Below are 14,094 nucleotides of genomic sequence, written 5' to 3' on the forward strand. Positions count from 1 at the left end.
ATCTCTAATTTTATTTCCTATGAAAAATTATCATCAAAATATAATGCATTTGTTACTAATATGTCAAATATAGAAATTCCAAGGAGTATCCATGAAACTCTAGAAAAACTTGAATGGAGGTAGGATATAGATGATGAAATTAGGGCATTGAAAAAGAATGAGACTTGGGAATTATCAGACTTGCCAAAAAGGAAGCAACCAATTGGATATAAGTGGATCTTCACCGTTAAGTACAAGTAAGATGGAAGTGTAGAACGATATAAGGCAAGACTTGTGGCCAAGGGATTCACTCAAACCTATAGCATAGACTACCAAGAGACATTTACCCTTGTTGCCAAAATTAATATCGCGAGAGTATTGTTGACATTAACAGTCAATCTAGATTGGATTCTTCAACAATTGGATGTCAAGAATGTTTTCCTCAATAGAGATCTAAAAAATGAAGTCTATATGAAAATCCCTCCAAGATTTGAGAATAAAACTAATGTTGGTAAGGTTTGTAAACTTTAGAAATCCTCAAATGGACTTAAAACAATCTCCCAGAGTATGGTTTGATAGGTTTACTAATGTTGTTAAGAAACATAGGTACATACAAGGTCAAACAGATCATACTCTATTCAACAAACATTCTTTAAATGGGAAGATTACTATTTTTATTGTCTATATTGATGATATTATCTTGACTAGAAATCATACAAATGAAATGGACAAGCTGAGGAAATTATTGGCCAATGAGTTTGTGATGAAAACTAAAAAGTTATTATAACTGCTATCCAAGTAAACTTCAACCAAGTTACTCTAACCACCATCGAAGCCATGATTTCTTAAGGAAAAATTTAAGAAAAACCCTTGGCAAAAAGCTCAAACCAAGAACATCTGGTTAATCACTTCATATATTTTTTCTTGATAATCATCAAGAGTCCTTACAATAAGCAAGTTCTTCCATTTTATAATGACAACCCTCAACTACTTTCTGAAGGTTTCCAAGACACCATTAATAGCTTTTAATAACAAAAAACTAACCTTTTGACTTCTAATTTAATAACAAACTTTTCCCATGCAAACCTTTGATGTTTTCAAACTACCATAAATTGACTAGTATTGACTGCATAATTCTCCCCTCCTTAGAAGAAGCTCGTCCTTGAGTTTGGTGCTGCTAGAAACCCCTTTTACATTTTCACCAATGTAAGAATATAAATCTAAATTATTGAATATTGGATCTATTCCCATATGTTTTGGAAAATCAACCACATAAGCATTTTACCCAATCTTCTTGATGATTTTGTAGGGTCCCATCTTTCTTTTACTTAGCTTCAAATAAGAGCTAGCTGGAAATCCTTCCTTATGTAAGTACACCATCACCATATCACCTTCTGAAAAGCTTTGGTTATATGCCTCTTTTGATTTGCATATTTCTTATACTTCGCATTCGACTCCTCAATCTTCAATCTGATTTCTTCATGCAGTTTTTTCATTAAGTCAACCATGTTTTCACGCTTTAAGCTATTTCTTCCCATTTCTAGTAAAGGAGCTAAATCATAAGGATGCATTGGTTGCTTCCCATAAACAACTTCAAAAAGAATTTTGCCTGTAGTTCGATTCTTGGAATAGTTATAGGCAAATTCTACTGGTGCAACCACAACTTCCCATTACTTAAGATTTTCTCCAAATAGCCACCTCAATAAATCACCCAAACTTCTATTGACAACCTCACTTTGTCCACCATTTTGAGGATGATAGAAAGTACTATACCGCAACCTAGTTCCAAACTTTTTCCATAAAGTTCTCCAAAAATGAGAGAGCAACTTGGAGTCTCGATCTAAGGTGATTGATTTTGGAACTCCACACAATCGCACAACCTCTCTTAAGTAAAGATTTGCTATATTTGATTCCTTTATATATCCCTTCTGCAGCAACTCTTCCACTTGTCTTGGAAGTTCTTCATGTTCTTTTAGAGGCATTCTATAATGTGGCAGGTTTGGTAGGCTGGCTCTTAGTACTAGATCAATGTAGTGCTGGATGCTTATTTTTGAAGGCAATCCACTTGGCAGCTCTATAGAAAATACCTCTGCAAAACTTTCTAGCAATGTCTTTGTTTCATTAGGAACATTTTGATGGTCTTCTAAGACTTCTTTTGCCAACAGCAAAAAGGAAACTCCATTAGCATCAAACTCATTTAAAAAGCATTGAACAGTTACACAAGATTGTTCTGTTTGACCTTAGACTTAACAAACACTTCTTCTTTCATCAAGGCAAGTACTACCTTAAGCCCATTTTTGTAGAAAGCATAAACATTCTTCTCTCCATGGTGGATAGTTTTATTGTCAAATTCCCATGGATTTCCAAGTAACAAATGACAGACTTCCATTTCCACCACATCACATAAAACTTGATTTAAATAGTTTTTCCCAATTGAGAAGGGAAGAAAACACTGCCACACTCTACTTCACCCCCTTTCTTGAACCAAGCAATTCAATACGGCTTTGGGTGTGGTAGCACTTCCAAGTTGAGCTTCTTCACCATTTCTTTAGAAACAAGATTCTCACAACTTCCCGCATCAATAATAACATTGCAAAGCCTCCCATGTGAAGAACATCTACTTATAAAAATATTATTTCTCCGCCAATCACTTTTTGATGCTTTTGGAAGATCATCGTCTTCATATATGACTTCATCTTCTATGAATTCCAGCAGCCCTCCAACGCCTTAAGGTTCCATTCCTACCTCATTATCATTATTCTCTCCTTCATTTTCATTGATCAGTAGATTGTTGGCTTGTTTTCAGCAATCAAAAGATTTGTGACCCTCATTTCCATATTTATAACATATTATTCTGCGTCCTGCAGACTGCAATGAGTTACTACTATTTCCAAGAACATGATTTTTCATTGTTGCATGCCCTTGGGCTTGGTTGCGAGCTTGGAAGTGAGTGTTTGATCTAGAATTCGGCAAATCATCGATCACTGCCACTGATTTCTGCTTGACATCTCCTTGCCACCTATTATCCTCCAATTGATTAGGCCCCCATGCACTTTTAATCGAGTGGTTGTTGGACCATCTTTGTTGATTTTCAACATTCATTGCCAACCGAACAGCATCAGATGGCGTCCAACAAGGTTATAGCTCCACCAAATTTCTAACATTTGGCCTCAATCCCATCAAATAACAATGAATGACTTGCACTTCCATTTTAGTTAGTTGTACTCTAGTCTGTATTTTGTAAAACTCATTAGTTTATTCTCGCACAGAACGTTGGCCTTGCTGCAGTGCTTGGTATTGCTGAAAAAGAATTCCTTTGTAGTTTAATGGAAGGAATTGACTTCAGATTTGCTACTACATTTTAGTCCAACTCTAGATTTTCTCCTTTCCAGATTGGACTCTTTTCATCTACACTTGCTGCCATCAAGAGGAAGCATACACCTTCAATTTTATAGCCACCAACTTCACTTTTTTATTTTCTGGAAGATTTAGAAACTCAAAAACCCTTTCAACTTCATTCAACCAACCTAAGACCTCCTCTGGTTGCATCTCTCCAGTAAAGTATGGAATGTCTACCTTAATGTTTAGATTTTGATCCTGATTTGTAGTACAATGAAACGTTGGTTACCCTTCCAAAGGTAAAACTCCACCTTCTTCATCTGAAAAGTCCCCTACAGTTTGCTAGAAGTCCACCATAGTAGGCTAATTTTTCACATTCCTCCACTAGTAAGTTCAAAAATTCTGCCTTGTTTGGCCTCGAATGGTGGAATTTAGAGCACCAAAAAATACCAGCTTTCTCTAATCTGGCACATAATTGATAAAGTTGTTGTTGTAAGTTTGCAAACTCTTCTCTAGTTAGGCCGCTTCCAGCAGGTTGTGATGCTGTAGCATTCAAATGATCCCCAGACCCAGCCACAGATTTGTTCTGAGAAGAGGAGGCATGGCGGTGACTGCGATGGTGAATTTTACGCCAGAATCAGGCAACGCGAGACGAAGACGAGTCTTGGTGGTGAGTTAATTTGCAGCTTCTGTTCCCATTCTCTCTTTCCTCTCTTTACTTGTTTTTTCTCTCCCCTTTTTTACTTTTTTACCTGTTACTTTTTGCCCTCTTATACATTTATGAAGGTCATCACACTCCAAGGTTATGTTCGCCTCCTAAGAATGTGAGGGAAAATCCTTACATGAAAAAATAAATGAATAAAAAATAAAGGAAAAATAAAAAAATAAATTTAAGATTAATAAATTATGCTAGTATAAAAAAAAATCTAAATTAAAAATAACTATAAATAAATGAAATAACCATCTGTGGACCCCGCATTTCGTTCTCGATGCGTTTCCCACTCGAATGGCGAGCTCGATTTTTATTTGAAAAATTGATTTTTATTGATTAAGAAAATGACTTGGAGTCGCCACTTATTTTTGTTTTTATTTTTAAAGGGTAAACAAAATAAGAAAGAAAACCCTAAGTGTGACTCCTGATTTTTGGAAAAGGTGGTCTGTGAAAACCGGATCGGATTCGGGGGTCAGGTTACTTATCGGGAAGGTACGGTAAAGACCATAGCACCCCTCTAAGTCCCTAATGTCGGGTCTCTACTAATAGAATGAAGCTGGTGTGGCAATGATGAGGAAATCAATAAATACTCAAATCAATCATGCACATATGAGTATCAAAACATGCATATAGCAAGATCGGAATAAGAATAGATGTGTACCTGGGCAACGATCTTCAATGCGCTATCAAGAAGTGAGATTAGTGCACAATTAAGGAATAGTCACATGCATATCATAGAGCAGAATAAATCATTCATGCATGGCAATCAAATCAATCAATTAATCAATCAATCACATATGTTGGGCCCCCACCAAAGCCCGTTTATTTTTGCATGAATTGATTTCATAAATTCCATCGCTAGGAATTACGAGAATAAATTCATGTTTATTTTAAAACGTTTTAAAATCATGAAAAATTCGAAAGTGGCGGCCAAATTTTATTGAAAAGCGGATTCTTGGAACCTAAACAAAAAAAACTAAGGATGAGAAATTAAAAGAGATGAAATTATTAAAAAAGAAAAAGAAAATGAATTTGAAAAAAATAAAAAATAAAAAAAATAAAAAATAAAAAATTTACAAACTAGAGTTTAGGAAAGTATTTAAAAAAAATAAAAATGAAAATATGAATAAAAGTAAAAAAAATAAAGTAAAAGATGCATGATTAGTGGAAAATGATTAGAATCAATTTTTGAAAACAAATGCATGGGAATACAGGGGTGTGGCACGTGGGCTTAAGCAGTGGCCCACCAAAGGTGGCCATGCATGCCGAGCGGGAAAGACAGAAAGGGTCTCAAAGGTGCCACAAAGCCTCATTGCTACTTCACGCACCGGAAGCACCCTGCGGATTCGGTCATAATCAGATTTTCCAATTATCCCCATGTTTGATGCATAACCCGTATATGCCTTAGAGTGTTCTGCAGGATACTCTATAGTCTTCGCACCCGGTCCCTCATCTTTGTTATCAAAGAAAACCTCCAAGAAAAGCACCCGAGCACCTATCCCATGGTGGATCTCAACATCCCAAACCTCAGGGCTTTGAGATTGATATGAGCCCTAAAGGCCTCGTCCACATCCTTACTATTGAGGAGATTGATGGCGAGCTTCAAGCCTTGAGCAATCAAGGAGGAGAAGAAGGAACTGGAAGATACAACCTCAAACACCAGCAGCCGCCTAGCCACGTCGATCCCGACGTCTCAAACAACGCGGTTCTCGTGGCTGTAGATACAGGAGAGGAGAGCGGTGCTTCAAGGATTTATCATTCTTATAAACGTCCAGACTATTCACTTCCAGCTTGCTTTGAAACCCCTGTAGCTGAAATCCCTCGCTCATTGGTAAGTTCATGCAATCGGCACTTAATGCCCAAATTTCTATGCCAAAACTGGAAATCAGCATCTCTTCCAGCCACTATGCCAAGCATGTAGGGATTAATTTCAATAATTTTCTTCACAACAGATTTATCTTGATTAATTGCTGTGGTAGGAAGAAATGCCTGCCATAACTGTGATTCCAGCGGTGATAGAGCAATAGATCGAAGACGCTCTTGAGGAAAAGTACCTTCTCTTTTCTTTAAGCGCTGAAATGCGAGTATTTGAGCCTTAAGAACATATAGTTGCTGTTTGGTAAACCCAGAACGCTGTTGGGGCACCTAAGGTACTGCATTTGTAAGGATTCTTGGCCACTTAATGCATTTTTCGCATGCAAGGGAAGGTTCACCCCTGGAACAACAGTTGGTGGCTGGTAGTTGATGCTGCTCTTGAATCCAGCGGGGCACCAATCAACAAACTGGGTAATGCGCCTTGTCTTGATGGTGGCTACAACTACATTCACGCCCTTGGGCATCACATCACCTCGGTACATCAGGCAGCAGGTCACGTACCTGACATGGCGTGGGTCACATTTGGCTATCACAGCCACTCTTGGGATTTTGGAGCAGCAGCTTTACAGTTTCGACACCTGACATGGACTTGCTCCGCTGATTGAGCGGAGAGTGAAATGATGCAGTGGCGGAGGAGCATGGCGGAGAATGACATGGCGTGGGTCATTCAAGAATAGCTTGGCTTGCTTTATCTTTGCCACAAACCTTACAGTCCCAAATCCCTACAGTTTTTATCTTCACTGCATACTTTCCTCAAAATTCACATAAGCATTTGCTACGTCGACTGACTTTCATCTTCTCAATCTGATTATGCCAACTATCCCCATAATGAGTGCCATATTTCCCAGCAATGCCAACCTTCTTTACTCACTTGGTCACTTTCAATGGCTTGAAGGGTCTCTACAACTGTGATGGAGGTCTGGCGCACCAAATGTGAAACTGGGGTGACTCAAAGGGTGGCGGGAATGAAGTGCAGGAAACGTGGGTATTATGGGTGTGGGAAGTATGGAGAGTAGCCATAGCCGCATGCATGAGTAGGGTGGAAGGGAAATGAATGGTAGAGGTATGATGAGGTGATGGACGGGGACATGGGTATAATGTGGGTATGGAGGAACATGAAGGATGAGGATATGAGCATGGGGATGATGAAAGGTAATAAACATGGGTGCATGAGAGGTGAGGGTGTGCACGAGAAGTGGGTACAATGGTTAGAGAGAGAAAGGGGTCTATGGGCATGAAAGACATGGAGAATAATTGAATGGGCAGAAGGGGCATGGAACAGGCAGCTTTGTTTGCTTTATTCCTTTCTCAATTCTTTCGTCAACCTTCCATGCCGAAAAGGTGCGCTCGATTACCCATATCCATCCCATTTCAGGTGTGATTATCAGCACCACCCTTGGTGTGCAGGTCACCCTCAGTTTCAGAAAGTCTAGTAACCTCAAAACCTGGCTAGTGATGAAACTTGAGATCATGTTGTCGCTACATACTGACTGGAGGACCACTGAACGGCTGAATCTTCAGCATCCATGAGCCGTTTTTAGAGTTTTCACAACTGGACAAGCATGCTGTTGCTTCTCATACATACTGGCTGGAAATATATCTCTTACCTTTCCTTACTCCTCAAAAATCTGATGCACACCATGGCCAAGTACCAGGAACAGAGGAAGGTAACAAAAACAGAGCATGAAGAATAGGAACACACTGGATTTTGTAAAAGCTACGTTTCATGTTTCTGTCAACGTGCTTAGATACAGGGGTGAGTCAAAATGGGTTTCAAATAGTTTGCAAAGAGAAACCAAAGTGTGACTGCAAATGCTTCACGGGAGATTTTAAAACAGAGATAAAAAAAAATGAGTTAGAAATTAAGCTCAAAGAAGAGGGTGAACAAACTCAGACTTCGCAAAAGCATAACAGAGCCCCAATGCTCTCATCCAATCACCCAGATAAAAATTTCAGTAATCCTGGAAAACGTAATAAAACGGCATGAAAACAAAGGGATCCAGTTGATAGAAACCATACCCGTGCTGCTTCCCTTGCTCTGGCTTCTTTTCCTTGGACGCCTTCCCCAAGAAAATCTCTACAATGGCAATGGAAGCTCCCCTCCCTCTGCAGAACTCCTTCGAGTCCCCAGAATCCTCTCCAAAAATATCTCTCACCAAGTATCCTCCTCTCACCAAGTATCCTCCTCTCACTAGTCCCTGTGAACAGCTTGCCTTCCAAGCTTTACTTTCTGCCCCCCTTCAGATGCAGCTGGCTTCCCCTTCGAATCATTCCTCCCCTCCTAAAAACCTAAACAAAAGCCTCCCCCCTGCCAAAAGAAACGCTCCTCTCCAGCTGGCCTGCTCCTCAACAACCTACAGCTTTTGCAGATTCCTCCTTGCCAGGTGTCAATCTCTGATTGGCTTTCAAAAACACTGTTTTGATTCCATGATAGCCAATCAGGGATTGACACGTGGCCTCCTAGAAATGCTCCATCTGGCCAAATAAGCTACAACAAATTCAAAAAGAAAGTGCTCCCAAAATGGGGGTCTACACCATCCCATGAGATTATTGGATGCTTCTAAGAAATTTTCAATTCAATTACCAGAATTAAGTGAATGTTTGGTAAACCAATTTAATAACTTAAAATGACTTACTAATTTAAATATATTAAGTATATTTATTACTTAAAATTAAAAACAACTTTAAGTAATATGTAAAAATAATTAATTTATTTATAAATTTTTTTTTTTAACAATTTTACCCTCATTTACCCTAATTACCTTAATGATCTCTTTTGCTACTTTATAACCTCCACTGTTACTCAAATTCTTTTACTTTAGATATAATTTATGATGATAAATATATCAATTTGATGGTTTAAAACATGTTTTAAGTTAATTTTATCAAATAAATTTAATTAAATAAGAATTAAGTAATAAATTTTAAGTTAACAAATTAAGTATAATTTAACCTAAAATCAATTTAAGTCATTAAGTAATAAGTATTAAGTTTTATCAAACACTTTTAAGAGTAACTTATTTTAAAAATAGATTTGAGTTTATAATTAATTATTTAAATAATTATTTTTCTCCTTATAATACAACAAAATGAAATTATTTTAAACAACTTCCTCCTCAAGTTGTCCACAAAATTGAAGTAGGATTGAATCCGAAGTGATTTGATAAATAACATACTTGAAATCTTTTTTATTTTTTAGGATATTAAGTTTTTACACCATATTTCTTTGTTTAGAAATCTTTCTATCTTCTACAATTATACCATACATAAGAAAGATGATCTTTAAATTAATAAATTTTTATTTGTTAATAAATCAATCACCCTATTAGGATAATAATTTTCCTCTTAAGAGTGTTATTTTATAAAAGGTTACTATATATGGATAAAACCATCAATAAAAATTACGAAGAAATAATTGAAAATTATCCCTTGATTTTCTACATATTATTACATCTTTATCAACACACATTTTAATATTTTGTTTTCAAAACTCAAATATAGGATTAAAACTATAAACATATTTATTGCTTACAAAAATTAAAAGCATTATTAAAGAATCTTTATATTTTACATTTTTTAAAATAAAATTAATTTAAAAAAATAAGAAGAAAAGCATTCAATGTCCATCTAAGTTTTTATTATCTTGTCATTTTTTTAAATTACAACATAGAATTGGGTGTTTGATAAAACTTAATAGTTATGACTTAATAACTTAACTGGACCTTAACTTATATTGTTGTTAAGTTGTTAACTTAAAAGTTATGACTTACCTTTTATTGTGTAGTAAAATTAACTTCTCATTATGGCAACACAAAAAGTAAGTATCCAAAACTTGATCCCTTGTATAGGGAAATTCCATTAGAAAGACAAGAATGTAAGTTTGTCTTGATAAAATACTTGAATCATTTATGTTCATGGAAAAATTTGGATAACAGTTAAAATAAATAGGACCATTTGCAAGGTTTAAATCAATCATACTAAAGATAGAATCAGTAAATTTTATTGCCCTAGCGTCTCTCAAGCAAACACACACAGGAATATCTAAACCTAAGTGAAACAAAGGTTTAAAACATAATGCAATTCCTTGTTGACTGTAGCACTTATCCGTTCTTGCTCCATCTATAAGAAAAATTTAAATGTTAGTATATTTTTTGACATATAATTAAGATATCTAAACAGCCTATCTTTAATATACCAAAATTGAAAATATATCGAATTTATGAGTGACATGATTATGAATAAAAATGTTCAAGGAAGTTTTTGAATTTTTTGAAATCAAATTTATTGATTTATAAGAGCATACAAAAATATCATCACATTCCTTTTCATTTTCTGATTCATCTTGATTGGACTCTTCAATTGACATTTCTTGAATTATTAACATTTGATTTTCTTCTTCTGCTTCATAGTATTCAATTGAATAGTCTTCTTCTTCATTGATCATTAATCCTATAATTAATTTTTTTAGTTTATCACTTATTTCTAATTAATTAATTTTATTTTCTAATTGACAATCTTTTGAATAATGACCTACTTTTCCATATTTATAACATGTTGGTGTCTTCTTTTTTAAAGTTGTTTTATTAGAAGATTTTGATCTATTAGTATTTTTTAGAAATTTCTTTTGGAATTTTGACTTAGTTGATGATTTATTGCCTTCTATGTTATTTTGTTTATTTTTCCTTTTTGAATGGGCTACTATAGTGTCGTATCCATAATATGAGCAAAATTTTCCTAACTCTTTCTTACTATCTTGTTTCTCTTTTTTCATTTGACTCTTTAGTTTGAGATCAGTATAGAAAGATAAAACTTCATTATTGATAAAGGTAATTAATTCTCCATATATATGTTAATGACTCATAAGGAATTCTTTCATTATATACATTTCTAGTTCTTTGTCTAACTTTTTCAGAAAATAAAGTGGGTAACCCTAATATAAATTTTTCTTTCCAATAATGCTTCCACAATTAGTTTTAGCCACGACTTTGACTAAAAACATATCTTTATACTACTTGAAATCTTGAAGTTTTGGACATCTAAGATTATTGAGAATTTCAAATGTTATTTCTTGAAAATATACTGAATCCCCTATAAAATATTTTGTTATTGCAAATATTAAAGTATTGACAACATCTTCCTCATAAGTTTGGACTAATGTTCCTTCTTCTTTAATTATTATCTTTTTCACATTTAATATATATTCTTGACAACCCGACTCTTGGTAGCTTGGCATGTAAGGGTATCAACAAAATTTATACCTAACGTCCTTACACTAAAGTAGCAAAGCTACTATAGCATAGTGGCTCTAGGATCGAACACTGGGAAGGGTTTTTACTTTAACTGGTGAAGTTCGGAGGATGGAGTGAACTTTTCTTAATAAAGATTAGGTTAAGATGAAAACATAAAAAGATGAAGGTGTTGTAAACTAAACTAACATGCAAATAGGTTAAAAGATGGAAAAAGAAGTTTCTCAAAGCTTTGGATAGCCATGCTTAACTCACCGTGTAAAAATGGAGATTTTGGAACTTTTCACCTCGAGTTGGGGAAGCAACTCAGGTGATGCTTACTTCCCGAACCGGTATGTGTTTAACAACTAAGTTTTAGTCCTTGAAAACTTACAAAAAGGGTAGTTGAACCTCATAAATGCTCTTTTAATGAATAGGTCATCTCCTCGACTTGCAATACAATGGCTCGTAGGAGATAACTAATGAACGTCAGTGGATCTAACAATAAGAATCCACTGAGACCAAAAGGTTATCAAGTATTGGTCATTCAAAGCAAGTCAGAGGGATTAAAAGCTTTACTTTGAATGAAAACATTTATGACGCTCAGCTACTTACATTCATGGCTTGGAAATCTCCATCCTGACACGGGAGCTTCACATGGCATCCATTACTTCAAGAAACTAAAAGGTTTTAGCCTCTCATCCTTGGGGATTTCATCCTCCAAGGATGTTTGGCTACTAAGAAAATAGAAAATAGTAGAGAGAAAAAGAAAGCAAAAGATACTTCGTATTTAGCTAAGTGTAAAATTTACATAAGTTGGTCTCCTGGGGAAAGTTCCCCGATGTCCTTAAAATGAAAATTACAAAATAATACATATCAGGTTGTTTACCCCTGTATCCTTGCTTAACAACTAAGGAATCATCTAATTGGTGGATTACAAGGAGAGAATTGGGATTTAGACAACAAATATCTGAGGCAAAATAACAAAAAACGTTAGTCGCAAATATCTGGAAGCACTTAGGAGAATTTCGCAGGCGCACAAAATGGCTGCGAAATTTCGCAGACGAACAAGATGGCTGCGAAATCATTTCGCAGCCAAGGCTGATTTCGCAGCCAAAGGCTGATTTCGCAGCCCTGCGAAATTGGCCTTCAGCTTGGAGTGATCTGCTTCCATTGGCTCTAACTTCTTCATTTCAACTCTGATTTGCAAACCGTTTGAAGCATTGGATTGTTGACTTCCCGATCTTCGAAACGACATAAAGCATGCATAAATTGGACTTCAGGAAGTACTCCAAAAGTGGCTGAAATTACTGTCATCAAGAATGCTTCAAGGTAGATTCTCTCTTTACTTCTCCTCCTTGCATTCCGGATTGGTTATGGCAAAGGACTTTAAGGCTTCAAAGCTCTGATTCTTCATGTTTCTGAGCTTTCCATTGCTTTGCCATGGATTCCAAATAACTCTCCTCCATCTTGCATTGCTTTGGTGATCAAATTACTAACAAAAACACCAAAACTTAGACAAAGTGATTAGAAGTGATTGCAAAGGTCCTTAATATGTCAATTGGGTTAAAAGGCAATAATTACTATTCAAAAGTGTTTAAAAGAGTTAATTACAAGCTATCAAATAGCACTTTTTGAGTAGTAATCAATTCTCTATCATTTTGACTCAAATAATGATCCCATCATCCTTTAAGTAAATTAATGAACCCTATTAATAAGCCACCCACAACATGAAAATCATAATTATTAGTCTTGGTTCTATAAGCATAACAACCATCATTATTTCATGAAGTAGGTTAATTATTTGATGTTCACTCATACCATCTATATTTCATTAATAAAAACTACTACCATTATAACTTGCAGCTAATTAATAATTTCTTTCTTTTAATTGTACATAAGGAAAAATAGGCTTTGAATAATAATTTTTTCTACTTACCAAATTATTAGATATTGTATCAACTATTAAAGGAGGTGTGAATTTGGAGTCATTTTGATTTATCTTTAGTTATGGTTTGAATTTGATTCATATTTTGATTGATACCATTAATACTAAGTTTATCTAATCTAAGTTGTATTTCTTTTAACATTGTTTTTGTTGGAGTAGAGAGTTGTATTTTTTACTTAGTAGCATTTATAGGAATAATGAAAGCTTGGTCTAAAAACTTAACAGAAGATGATGATGATGATGATAATGATAGAGTTGAGGAAAAATTGACGATTTTGATGCTTCTCCTATCCTCCCTCCTGGGGTTGAAGAAAACAAAATTTGAGAATTTTTTTTTTTTTTTAGTTTATTGATTCAGATGTTGAAGATAATTATTTATATAATTTAATTGTTATTGAGCTTGTCTAATATCTTTGTAAATTATGAAACTTTATTCATATTTTGTTCTTGGGATTTTAAAGGGTGAAACAGAAATAGAATTATAATCAGAATTCAATTAATGATTATTTAGGGGTGGTTGAGAACCTAATTCTGAGGTTATTGTTGAAATTCTTTTTTGAATTATTCTCTATGTTTCAATGCTAGTTGATATCCTTCTTCATATCTTAAAGTTATAATTTGCTTTTGTTTCTTTCTAAGTTTGAAAAACCAATGGAAAAAAGGAATTGTTATTTTCTTTTTATTCATATAATTTTCATTGTGTTTTCTTAAAGCATTTCTAGCTTGAGGAAGAAGTGTTTGAAAATATGTTCTTCTAGGGTTATTGTAAGGAGAGAAATAATCTAATTTTATCCATTCAATGTTTGGCTTAAAAAGAGTTCTCTTATAATTTTTCTTATGAATAATATTGACTTGAGAATGACGCATAACACAATGAGTAGGAGACATAGGAGGAGATTCTTGTTATTGATAAATAGGAATAGGAATATTTGGAGCAAAATTAACGCTTTTCAAATTTGTACTTGAAGTAGAAAGTCTTGTACAAAAAAAATTCTTGAGTAAATGAATATTTTGAA

This window comes from Vitis vinifera, chromosome 7 (genome assembly GCF_030704535.1).
Source record: "Vitis vinifera cultivar Pinot Noir 40024 chromosome 7, ASM3070453v1".
NCBI classification, from domain to species: Eukaryota; Viridiplantae; Streptophyta; class Magnoliopsida; order Vitales; family Vitaceae; genus Vitis; species Vitis vinifera.